Below are 14,528 nucleotides of genomic sequence, written 5' to 3' on the forward strand. Positions count from 1 at the left end.
CAGACTCAGTTAACAAATCACTATCTTTAACCATGTGTTGGTTTGCACCTGAATCTATTATCCAACCAGAATCCTTCCCACTACCAAACAAATTTGCAAAACAATAAATTAGTTTGTAAAACAAATTAGCACAAAAGAAACTAGTAGAATTACCTGAGACATTGTGACTCTGAGCAGCACCAACTTCATTATTTTTATCTGATAACAAACTTAACAACCTAGATACTTGATCAGCAGTTAAAGATGTAGGTACACTAGTTTCGGAAACACTACTGTTATTAGTTACAGCTGCCCTCTTTCCCTGTCCCCCTCTTGGTTTCATCCAAGAGGGATATCCAATAATTTCAAAACATTTGTCAACTGAATGACCAACCTTATTACAGTTGGTACACTTTAAAGACTGGTTTGTACTTTTATTCCCTTTTTTAATGAAATCACTTTGATTTATCTTAGACGCAAAACCAATTGTTTGACCCTTCTTGTCATTTCCAGAATTTCTATGGGATTCCTCCCTAGAAACTATGGCAAATGCTTCTTTAACTGTACGCAATGTTTCTTTTGTCAACAAACTAATTCTTACACTTTGATAAACATTGTCCAATCCCATTAAAATTTGCAACAGTTTAATCATTTGATTAAAGTTATTAAAAGATGTGGATGCTTGATAGGAACAAGAAGGTAGTTGTAAAATTTCATCTAATTGTTTCCATATTATGTTAAGTTTATGATAATCTTCAGACACACTCAAACCACCTTGATTAAAACAGTTAATTTTCTGATAAAGACTAAACACAACAGAACCGTCAACTTTATCATACGTTTCTTTTAATTCTTTCCAAACCTCAGATGCTAAACTAGAATAAACGTGGCCTAAGTATAACTCCTCTGAAATAGAATTTAACATCCAAGTTAAAACTCCCGAATTACATCTATCCCACTGGTCTGCAAGCACCTCATCAGTATCAGATTTAACACAAGTTCCATCAATGAAACCATATTTGTTTTTAACCCTAAGTGCCAATATTATTTCATTAGCCCATACCCTTTAATTTTCTGTTCCCTTTAACTTTATACTAGTTATAGTTAAATTCACAATATCACTAGCATGCAGATATAACGGATTACTAACATCCAACTTACTAATCTGAGTAGCCTCTGGTTCATTCATTATATACTAACTAACAATCAGACGATACAACACACAAAACAATTAGCACAAGAATTCAAGGAGAGAAAAAAAAACAAGCTGTCACAAAAATTAACAACAAAGAGCATAGAAACGTCAAACCAAATAAAGCAGATAGAAAACAAATATAACAAGAACAAACTCACACAGGCAAATCCAAGACATGGAGTCAGATCAGAGGTTCATTACTAAAAAGGTGCCTCTGCAAACTATGTCAAAGAAGCCTCCTAGACCTAGAAGACACAACAACAAGAACAACACAAATGCAACAGAGTGAGCTTTCTCTGTGTCTCAAAATCAAACCGGTCCAACTACCCTGGCAACAGTAATGCCTAGACTCGAAACAATATGCAAGTGTGACAAGAAAAATAAAAACAAAGTAATGGAACGAACTCACCGAGGGTGCGTTTAACTCCAAGCAAACCTGTTCCGTAACCTTTGAGGGTTACAAAAACAAGGTTAGAAGAAAACAGCAACCAGATTCAGTTAGTTTTCCACGCAGCCTTCACTTAGGGCTACCAGGACCAACATGAATCAGTGAAGAACACCAAACCCTAAGTTAGGGTTTCAACTTTGAAGATCTTGAACTTCCTGTGTCTGGCATGAACCCTGATATTCTGAATCACTATAAATCTAAAGTTGGCAAATAGAATATTCACCAAGTCTTAACCAGATCGGAACAGAATCAACTTCGATCTAATCAGATCCGAGCAAATCTAACACAACATGCACAGCGGAATGAAGAAACCCAAAGAACTCTTTCCAGAGCTCTGATACCATGTTATAAAACATGGATCTGAACATGGATCTGAACATCGATCTTCAAGATGACACAAAATACCCAAACCAAGATATATTGAAACCCTAAATGAAAGATCTGAACAGATTACAACAAGAAACACTCACAAACACCTCTCAACTACTCCTAAAGATTATCAACGTGATAATCTTCAAACGATTACAAGACTTTAACACTCACTCCACAGATTCAAGGTGAATCTGTGATTACAAGATGCTAATAAACCCTAATTGCCAAACGGAAGAGAGAGAAACTGATGAACTGATAATGAGCAAATCAATCAATCGAACTACTGGAACCTTCTCGTTTATATATCTTGACCTTAAAGCCCAGAACATGCAGCCCAACTCAGTTTGTTTATATCATGAAAACAGAACAAGAAAATACTACTAACATATAAATGAAAAATAAAACATACATAAATGTATGTGTATAAAAATACACACAACTTAATGTAAGTCATTGAATCTGATATAAATGTTATGAATTTTAACAGAAAATGTATCATATTTTCATAGAGATAGAGTCATGGAAGAGATGTAATGGGTTTTTTTAGTGAACAAACTTTAGGGATAAATTAGAAAAGGATCAAGATATTCACACACGCCAACTTTATTTTCACACCCTTGAAGCATCGCGCTTTACGTTTAGGATTCTTTTCCAGGCAAAAGGAGATGTAACGTTGATTTGACTTGATACGAGGTTTGATTTGGTACGATGTTGTCAGCCGGGTCACGAGAAACCCTAAGCGTTGGGCTATGGTCAAAGTGTGGTGCTTTGGTCCCAATTTCTAGTGCTTTAAGAAGGCAGACCATGCATTCGACATTCCGTTCAAATTCCAAATTGCAAAATTGTTTCAAACAAACGCGTGTTTTGTTGTTTTAGTGGCGTTTCTTCAAAATACGATGTCGTGGTTTAGCACCTACCTTTTCGGTGAATACTCTGATGAGTCCATTGTTCCAGATTCTTACGAGGGGACCACTATTTGTTACTCGTACGAGAAACTGATCCCGTCCAACATGAGGGAGGAGGAGGTTGTCTCTAGCATTCGTTATCGTGATAATACGATGCAGCTGGACTTGAATATCCCTGTGGAAGACTCGTATGCAAAACACGAATATTCGAATAACAGATATGGAGGTGAACCATATCCTCAGCCTGAATATTCGTACGGTCAACCAAACTATCCCGACCACGACCACGGTAGTGAGCAGAGCTATGTATAACAAGACTATCCTGACTACGGTTACGGTGGTGAGTAGAGCTTTGTACAGCAAGACTATCCGGACCAGGGAGATGGTGGTGAACAGGTGGATCTGTTAGTTGATGAGGAAGGCTCTTACCTAATTATATTTTCGTTTGAGACAAAACGGATCTTTTCGTCACGTGAATAGTTGGTGGATTGGGTACAAAGGACGGGAAAGGAAAATTGTTACGTCATTGTGATTAAAAGATGGAATAAAAGAGGAAATAATTTCGAGGTTTGGTTTCAGTGCACTCTTGGTAGAGAGTATAAGAGTGAAGCTACAGTGAAGAAAACAGGTAGCAGGAAAAGAGGTTGCCCGTTTGAGTTGATAGGGTTTACGAAATCAAATGGAAGTGTTTGGAGGTTAGAGCTGACGAACCCGACGCACAACCACACTCCTATTGAAAACTTAGAGGGTCACACGTATGCGAGAAGGCTTTCTTCGGAGGATAAAAGACCGATTGAGCAGGTGGCAGAACAAGATATTCCAAATTGTAGCATCTGGCAAACGTTGACAAAAAGAACCCGAATAAAAAGATTATTCCGAAAGATATACACAATGTTATTCAGAAGATCAATGCCGGAAAGAGGGTCGGCGAATCTCCAATGCAACAACTCGAAAACCTTCTTGTCAAAAAAGATTTCACGTATTACAGACGCGAAAATGAGTCTACGAACGCAGTTGAAGATATCTTCTTTGTCTAGAAACTTTCATTTACTATGTGGTGTGCATTCCCGCATGTGCTAATGATTGACGCCACCTACAAAAAAAACTTGTACAATCTTCCATTTGTTGAGGTCGTAGGTATGACGTCGACAAACCAGTCATTTTCGGTTGCTTATGCGTTAATTTCTGCAGAGAAGGTAGAAAACTACAAATGGGTGTTGGAGAGGATCAAGTCTAGGTTGGTGGACTGTATGGAGCCGGGTGTCATTTTAACAGACAGGGACTTGGCGCTAACGAACACGTGTGAACAAGTTTTCCCAAAAGCCTACAAGTATCTTTGTCGGTTCATATTGATCAAAATATTAATAAGAATAAGGAGAAATTTACTGAGAAGGAGTGGACAGCATCGAGCATACGTTTGACGCACACGTTTGACGGGATTGGGGTGCGGTTTCGGACGCGAGATTATCAGGTTTTTCACCTAGAGGTGTTGCCGGAGGTGATCCCGGTTGTCATTGAGCTGAGAGACGGAGTACTTGCGCATCCACAGGTTTAGGCTTCGGCTCGGCAGGCTCAGCTTGAGGCTTTGGGTCTGGCTCAGGCTCAGCCTCCGTCTCCGCATTCGCCTCCGGCTGATCACGTCATTGACGACGAGATCCCGCCACTGCTACCACCGCCACCTCCACACCCGCCGTAGTACACACAACACGTCTATGCCGACCTACCTCCTGCTGCGCAGGCGGTGGCTCGGGACTTCGATCGGCGCCTCCGGCGTTCTGAGCGATACCAGATGTGGATGATTGAGACGCTCATGGAGCTCTGGGCTAATGCGGGATTGCCGCCCCGTCCACTGCCACAGTCCCCATCGCCAGAGGATCAGTAGCTTTAGTTTGTATTGTTTTTATTTTGTATTAAACATTTAGTTGTACTTTTGTTTTGTATGTACAAACTGATTTTATATGTATGCAGTTGATCTTTGATTTACACGATGTTTGTTTGGATTGTTTGCACTTATTTCATACGTCTCTTTCGCAACTTATTGTGCAGTGTTTTAATTAAACATGTTCGTGTAATTTAACAAAATAAATTCGGTTAATATTTATAAAAACAATGGCATAAAAAAACGTATCTTATAAATGACTGTAATAAATCAACTATACCCGGTACACTCACGTTAAACGGCCGTTATAAATCAACTCTAAATTATATATGTTTTATAAAATTAAATCTCAAATCTACAACTTTTCAACAAAAAAAAAAACACACTTAAATATAACCAAACTATAAACCAACACCCCACTTTTTCCACCAAAAAACAAACAGACACACATATGCATTGCGCTTAGGTACAAGGTCAACTGACAAGGTTTGACAGGTTCAGTCCTCGTCTGTTGATTTTTCATCTAAGCGATGCGCTTTGGCCAAAACGCAACGTATATGTGTGTGTAAAAAGCCAACTGGCGTGTGTGAATAGCGAACGCCTTAGACAAAGGTATGAAAAAGTGAATGAGAATGCTCCTAAAATGTCGCCAAATTAATCTTTGAATACAAAATTTCAATTTTTTACATTGTTAACCATCAATGACGTATGTGAACATTTTGGTCCGGCCATTGTTAGTTTCAAATCAGTTTATATAAATACAATCAAACGAGAATTCATATTTATTTTATAAAATAAGTTATACTTAAGGATACAGGATACAAACTAAAAATTTAGGATGTTAAAAAACTTGTGTTTAGTGGATGATGTTCGCATGGGTAATAAACCAATTTGACCAAGTTGCACTTTCCAAGAATCCAAGTTGTGGATAGATGAGGTCATGAGGGGGTCCATTTGGCTGTTCCCCTTTTCTTATCCTCCAAATGGGCTTATGTTTTTCTCAGGTGTTGAACGATTGTGCTTCAGTTGGTGGTTCATATGTGGTATTTTAATTATGTTTTGGGCTTAGAATGGTTGTTGGTGATAGTTGCATAGGATAAAGTTGTTTTGAAAGTGAACTTCCCACATAGGTTGCATATTCATTACTATAATTTTAGAGGCGTCTTTAAGAATTCACATACCATGTTCGAGCTTGAAAAAATGTGCCCTTCCGTTATGTTTTGTTATTATTTAAAAAAAATCAAATTAGTATTGGGTTCAACAAACCTAATTCCAAGTGGGCTAAATTCTAAAACCATAAAAAATGATTTGTAAATGGGCCTATATTGGAAATGGTATGTGTTTACTATTTAAAAAAATAACATATACCTATCGGATTTTTTTTAAATCGCATGCCCCTCAAATTCGTGGGCCTTGTGCGGAGGTCCTCCCCCCACACCATCAAAGCCTCCGTGTATAATTCCACTTGACAATATGGTGGCATCAATTGATGGTCATGGTGGTACCAACTTGTCAAATAAGACGATTGGGGTGGATGTTGGTTTATAATAATAATAATAATAAAATTATAATAATAACAACAATATAAAAGGTTAAAACAAAACGGAATAATGGATTTTAATAATCCCAACTATTGTCAGTTGGCTGGCAATGGTTCTAACTTCAAAAATTCCCACGTACGGTCCCATCTTTTCACATATTGGCCTTCAGTGGACTCTGACTAACAGAACCCTAACACGAACGAATTATCTTACGTTCATGTTCGCCCCACTTTCCATCAGATGGTGCTTTGTAGAGAATGCGACTTAGGGGAATAAACTCATCAACTGGAAGTTGTTCTGAAGGAATACCGAGTTCGTCCAGAAGCCTTCTTTGTGCAGCATTTTTTACACCTTTAAAAAACAAAACAAAAAATAAATAAAGATTATATACAATACACTGCAGATGTAGATGTTTCTATGCATATCACCACATATGTGGGTTCAGGTTTCTATCTTATTCTTGAACTAAAGTAATTTAAAAAAAAAAAGACAAACCAAGGTAGTTATTCTCAATAAGCTCAGATTCCCGGTATAGTGTGGATGGCTGCAACAAGTGTTTGTCCATACCAAAGGGAATGTAACTTTTGTTGTGGATCTTTGCTGCAATTAGAGAAACTAATATTTATAGTTATAAAACTGGTTTCCATAGAGATATGTTATTTTGTAGGCATAGAAATTATTTGTTGGGGGTGCGGATGAGTGGTTCAAGCATATTTTCAAGAGGTGCGGTCGGGTTTTTTGTTTTATAAATACACTATTTTTTTTTTCAAGGGGTGCGCCCGCCCACCCTGGGCTTCACCTATGTCCGCCCCTGTTTGTAGGATAAAAAGTAACACAAGAGTTTACATAACTCATATTTTGAGTTAAACAAGAACACACTAAAAGCACGGTGCAACAAATTCTCGGATTCAATCTTTTCCATCAAGTGGCCTGAAAATATTAATGCATTATGGGTAAACAAATGATGTTCAAAGTACAAAAAATGTCGAAGTTTTAGACAAATCTTTCACATAAGCACTTTGACATAACAAGCTCTTTCCCGGGTAAACGTATCAAACCTCACCAAGGGTAAACCATGCTACAGACATATATTATATGTACATGTTATACTAAACTGACAATACTTAACACACATAAATAATACTGTCAATTCACCGGGTAATTGCAACAAAAATCAAATCATATAACATAGTTCAATACCATATAACTGTCAATTCACGACCGACTCAATCTTTGTAAGGGGCTAAAGAAAATACTAAAATGGGGGACCTTTTGCAAAACAAAAAAAAAATCAGCATAAACCGTGAAGATAACAGTAATTGCAGGATTAAAACTATTTGCATGATAAATACAATAAATAAGACTTGCAAACTATGGATATATTTAGCTAAAGGTCTGTGTCTTGTCAGAAGTTGTATCAAGCAGTGACCATAAATTGTAAGAATTAAATTCTAGAGTAATCTTCCGTTTTGATTCCTGTGGTTTTATCACTTTAACGGTTTTGCTCAAAACCTTTAAAAATAGCAATTTTCCTCCAATAGTTTGCTATGATTTTTCCATTTTGCTTCCTGCGGAGAGCAAAATGGAAAAACATACAATTTGGATGGAGTTAGAGTCGGAGAGCAAAATGGAAACACCATAGCAAACCATTGGAGGAAAATGGCTATCTTTAAAGGTTTGGGGCAAAACCGTTAAAGTGACCAAATTACAGGAAGCAAAACGAAAGTTTACTCTAAATTCTAAATCTCTAAAACAGAATCAATATGTAAATTAGAAATTGTATAAGCAAACCTTGATTACAAAAAATACCATATATAAAAAAATTCTTTTAAAATTTGGGGGCCTAAGGCATACCCTATCTGTCATACATATCGTCTCTGTTATTTTTGTTGTGCTAGGATAATTCTTAATCTACTCGTATGGATTCTAAGTCATGTCAATTTCAAACACTTGTGCTTCCCTCCGTTATTGTCCGCCTTCATATTACTTCCATCCAACAATTTGTGCTTTACTTTCATCCTCAACGTCATGCTAGCACGTGTGCACGCACACATATGTACCAATATAAAATTTTGAGTAAATTGTCATTTTAGTACCTGAGTTTGTCTAAATTGTCATTTTAGTTTAAATAGTTTTTTTTCTTCTCTGGGTCCTTCACTTTTCCTTTTTCTTGCCATTTTGATCACATTTTCTAACTACCCCTGGTTATCACTACATAATAGTAATGCCAAAAATACCCCTGGTTATAACCAGATTTTTAGACTGAGTTAGGCAATATGATCAAAATAACAAGAAAATGAAAAAGTCAGGGACCCAGAGAAGAAAAAAAAACTATTTAAACTAAAATGACAATTTGGACCAAACGTTAGGGACTAAAATGACAATTAACTCTAAAATTTTTCATGAAGATGCAAGAAGCATATCCGAAAGATCACAATATGCTTGAAATTACTCTATATCTATACTATATTATAATGCATGAGGAAGAGATATTTAAGATATCCAAAAAATAAGAACTTTTCCCTCTCTTTATTTATAGAAAGATCCCTAAAATGAGGGTAGTTTGGTCTTTTAAACACTATTTATTTTTTAGCCCCTAAACTTATTACACTTAAATCCCCAAGTTTTAACAAAATTATAGATAATTAGTTACATTTTTCCCCCTCCACAACAAACTTATAATTATTTTACGTATTCTTGTCATATCTTATTAACTATAATGTTTAAAAAAAATCCAAAGATAGCATGACGACTTATACATTTTTGTCAACGTTTCAGTAGTTGTCTTGTTCAGTATCGACGTGCGGATTAAAAGGTACAAGTAGATGATGCATTATTGCACAAGTGATCATTGCAAAGAAGTAGAATAAGTAAATCAATAAACTTTATGTAATCATTTTAAGAGTTAAATTTATTGATTCTACCATTATTGAATAATTGTGCCATGTTTGTATTTGATTACTAGAAACTATAAAATGTATTATAGTATAGATTCAATGACTAAATATTAGTTATATTATAAAACTCTAACAATCTACGTGAATATTTCGGTTTTGTATAAATATTATTTGACAAAGTAAAAAATGACTAGATATATGCTATTTATTAGCATAAGTTTGACTCACTTAAGAATAAATATTCCATTTTTTTATAGATATTATTTGAAAAAGTCAAAAATTGACTAGATATATATGCTATTTATTAGCATATGTTTGACTCATTTTAAAATGAATATTTCGCCATATGTTGGTATAGATATAACAACAAACTTTCTACGAAAAAGGATGGAAAAAATTAAGTGGGAAACAACTTTTAAAATTTAAAAAGTCTTTACACTATAAATCTTAAAAAATGATAGATTACGTAATTACAATGTTTAAAGTGAACAATAATTAAATCATTAACCAAAACCGAACCGAAAACAAACGAAACCGTACGCAATCAACCAACAAATGAATTAGCTGGAAACCAATTAACGAAAACCTGAATGAACCAAAATCGGTTATTGATTTTTTGTATCCCTATTTAACCAAAATTAACAAAACCGAACCGAACAATTCATATTATCATATATTTCTAGCTTTTATACCTTTAGTTCATGTATATATTTTACACATCCATTTTATGTATTTATACTTCTACTTCATGTATTTATATCTAAATTTCATGTATTTCTAAGCAAAAGTATTAGCCAAAGTTTGGTTTTGGCTATTAAACAAATCGGACAAAAAACTGTCAATCTAACCAAATAATTGAAACTGATAACCGAAAACCAATTGGTTAATAAAATTGACCAACCAATGACTTCGATTGAGGATAAGAACCAGAACAATTGAGCCATACATACCACAATGAAATGGACTAACAAATGATTTCGTCTATAGTCTATATCCACCAAAATGATGTTATAATAAATATTGCACGAATAAGAAAAACTACCAGAAATGAGTACCACAATGCAAAGTGTTGCCTCCACCGCATCGCGCGGGCACCCTGCTAGTAACTACAAATACAAGATGGATGTCATGCTGCTGCATGGAGCAACTGCTATTGGTCAGTTTTTTTTTTTAAATATTTTTTGTCTTTTAGTAAGTTTCTTTAGTCAATACCTTTCAACTTAGTATTGACAGTTAAAACTATTCAACTTTCCAAAAACATTATAATCAATTTTTTCGTGCTTGGGGTGGAAGGGTGCTCAAACATATGAGGAGTGGTAAAGTCTTCATCTAGCTAATAACCTTATGTCATGTCAACTTCCCTCTCCACTCCCCATTTTGCACTTGATCACTAGGGGTGCTTCACCCAAACATTTTTTTTCTTTTAAAAAAAATTGTGTGATTGGTTGGAAGAGAGTGGGGCCCACTGTCACACCCCCAAAATACCACCTAGGGAGTGTCCCTGTCAGGCGTGTGACAAACCAATAACAAGCCACTAATCATATTGAACCAATCATAATGTTGAATAAAAGCATCAATTAACCTAGAAAGTACTGTCAATAAGTTTAAGAGAAAATCAACATGTTCAGCGGAAGCAAATAAAAGAAAACATAATTAACTGTTTCAGTTTAAATGTGTGAAATCAATAAACCCATTATTCGTATCCAATCAGCACGACCCATGACCACTCCAGCTACTTCAGACAGCAAGTTCCAAATCCATATAACCTACCAACCTGCGAGCATGCAACAAATGTATCAGACAACGCTGGTGAGTTCATAGTTTTACGAAAACGTTGTTTACCAAGTATGTAGTTAATCCATTGAAGTTAATTCCCGAAGTAATGTTGAAAACAATGTTGATAATAACCCGAATACAAGACGGCTTCTGATTATTTTGCCCTTTCTCCAATGCTCCTATCAAAGCATTGGTCATGACTAGGTCATTAGTTCAACACCCGTTCTCCCAGATACGGGGTGAGGTTGCCAAACCTAAGTAGCGCTACTAACTAATACCATGTTACCTTCCTGGTAACCAAACAACACGGAGGGACTTGAAAGGTGATAGGAAGAGTATATTATCCAACATTCCCGTTTTAACCCAAAAGACTTGTCCCTCCCAGGAATACCCACTGACTGTCCCAACCACCGGGACGCATGCTCAAGAAAGATGAACTCACCCTGATTTGCTCGGTAAGACTAGTTACTTGTTTCCAATTAATCAGTCAAAGCCTATTGTGATTCATGTATACATAATCAGTGTACATCCAGATAGTCCGCGTATAAATCATGATCGCACCATGCATTCTAGCAACAAATACCCCATAACACTTCACAGTTAATCGAGCTCACATAAATCCACAGTTTACATGTATGTTATGTAACATTGTCTAACAGTTAATGTACTGGGTGTAACATTAGATACCAGAGTCTTATTTACACAATCATTCACTATTACTCATGCAGTTGATATATAAACTTATTAACCTACTGTTCATGCGAAAATCTCACACATAAACATTATCATCGATTCACATTATAAAAGTATCAGATTTGTTAATACAACCATAACTTACATCAAAACTCCAATTTAATAAACATATACTTATATCCAAACATACAGTTAATCATGAGGGCATCAAATACCCCACTATCATTTCTAGTCAAGGATTACAAGCTGTATATTATTAAAATGGTACATCAAGCATACATTTAGATCCATATAAACAATTTTTGGAATACTTGTAAAACCCATCATCACCACACTAGACGACAAATAGCAGGATTTTAAATCAAATAAATGTGATAGCAAACATATGTCTTATATATCATCATTCCATTTATCAAATATATACACATGTATTCAAAAGGAACTCCACCATTAAACAACAATTTATTGAATACATCATGCACAACCATGGCTACTAGTAATTCCATGATTCATAATTAGTCACATGCTAACAAATTATCAGCCAATGCCACGTACTCAATTCATATGCCATACCTACACAGTCAATTCTGCAAACCTATGCACACATTCACATGTACATAATGCACATGCATGATACAGACTTCAACACTTTCACTTAGGACAATAATCATTCACCTAGTCTATGCATATCATTCAAGATTTATAACAAGTATTAATACCCTAACTAACAAGCATGCCTTCGGCCGAACGTGTCAAGACAACAACTCAAGGTAACATATTACACTAATTCGATTAATTCACAACAGATCATATAAGCAATTATAAACAAACATAGTCGCTAATCGAATCGCTCACATATGCGCGCAATCTTATTAAGCATATCCACACGCAACAAGATCAAATAGTTAAGGATTAAACGAACATGAATTTACTAACCAGAAATCAATTACTGGAATGATGCTTCGAAGGAAGGGGGGGTCTGCTGTCACGAATCAGGGGAGCTTAGGGTTTGGGTTTGAATGTGTTTGTGTTAACAATCTACGTAACTACTTGTGCAAGTAAATATCCTACAATGACCGGCCCTAAAACAAAACCATTGATCCATCTGGGCTACACCCGGCCCACCATGACTTTGGTGTTTAAGTAATAGAAATCCAACTAATCGGCCCACTATGGCCTTGATTGGATTTATGGTCCATATTTACGGTTGAAAAAGAAAAATATGGCAGCATGTATGTTTTGGATTGGATGCCATTTATCTAAATGGGTTTACACCCTACAATCATGTGATGAGGGATCACAAAGTCAACAACTAATAAAAGAAAAACTCACATCATCATCACGTTGATTTTGGTGGGGGGGATCTTGGACTTTGTGAAACACATATTATCATCAGATTTCGAGACATTAATTGTGGCAGCAACTCACGTGCACTTCTAGGTGGGAGGTTTTTGTTTTAGAAGCCAACACACATCACGTGTGGACTTCTTGACCCGCGGCCCACAATGCAATCAGTTATCACATACATTTAGGGTTAACACAAAACATTTAACGTTTCTAATTCAAGCAATGCACAATGAAGCAATATAATGAGGATTTAGAATCGCTAATACAAACGACACTAATCTTGAAAGTTCGGGTTGTCACATCATCCCCAACTTGAAAGAAATTTCGTCCCGAAATTTGACAAGTAAGAACAGAAGATGAGGTTATGAATCAAGATTATTGCGGATTTTTTCTCAGGTGTCACATCCTCCCCATGTTACAGAAATTTCGTCCTCGAAATTTAGGCTATATTATACTCTAGGCTCCAATTATAAGTTTGTCGATAATTCACTATACACGTAGTTAAATACGGTTTCACGAAAGTTCACTAAATAATATATAAGTCATATAGCATATAAAGTCAGATAACATATAATTTCACATAAGTTATATTTCTTTATTTGTTCAGGAATAGTGTTCTAATTGTTCATCAACGTTCGAGTACAACCCATGTGTAATTTCGTAATTCCCCGAATTACCGTTATGTGAGTGTTATGCATGAATGAGTGTTTGAGGTAATAGAGTTTGTGTTAATTGTGTTAAACTAAAAATGTCTTGCTCTTAAGTAGAAACACAAGTTGAGTTAATAGGAGCTTGATAATGAAGAATGTTGTGACAAGTTATGCTAAGCTCAAGAGATGCTCACAAAAGTTGAAATACGAGTGTGTCATACATCTGTATGGCATTGCCTGATGCATTTAACATGTGCGACCGGGGGGGGTTGTTGCACTAAATATAACTGGGTGAGCTATACGCCTTCGAATTTGGGGACTTGCAAAAAGGCAGTGTTTAGTTATCATGGATGTTGTATATTAAATAGCCAACACTTCACGAAGCAAGTGTATCTAATGTATATCTAGAGCTTACCAGAATTGAGGCGAATGTCGTACATCATAAACGAAGGGTCGACGAGATAAGCCGAACTGGAAATGTGTTAAGGTAGTTTGTTACAGGCTAAAATGCTCAACCCTCAAATCACGTGTGTCGGGTGCACCACCAAGATTTTCTCGAAGCAAAATATGTGAATGTGATAAAGTGAGTGTAAGAGATATATGTTTATATATGGTATCGCTACCGGCGATCAGAACTGGTGCAGTCACCCCTATCGAAAATCAAAGGTGATGCCATCGTATGTAAGAATTCGAGAAAGAAAATATAATTTCTTGGAACAGGTGATTCAAGCAATTCAATCAATCGACTGAATGAAAACTCAAGTTAGGCAGTAATCCCTACTTCAGACTGGTATCATCTTGACTCGTTCATTCAGAGGGAAAAGAGATTTTCAGTTGATATTGATC

General features: G+C 36.0%; 1 pseudogene; it reads right to left on the reverse strand.

The window, feature by feature from the left end:
• Positions 1–6,509: 6,509 nt before the first annotated feature.
• LOC110876291 overlaps positions 6,510–14,528 on the reverse strand; it is a 40,654-nt pseudogene continuing 32,635 nt past the window's right edge.

The sequence above is a fragment of the Helianthus annuus genome, chromosome 9 (genome assembly GCF_002127325.2).
Source record: "Helianthus annuus cultivar XRQ/B chromosome 9, HanXRQr2.0-SUNRISE, whole genome shotgun sequence".
Classification (NCBI taxonomy): Eukaryota; Viridiplantae; Streptophyta; class Magnoliopsida; order Asterales; family Asteraceae; genus Helianthus; species Helianthus annuus.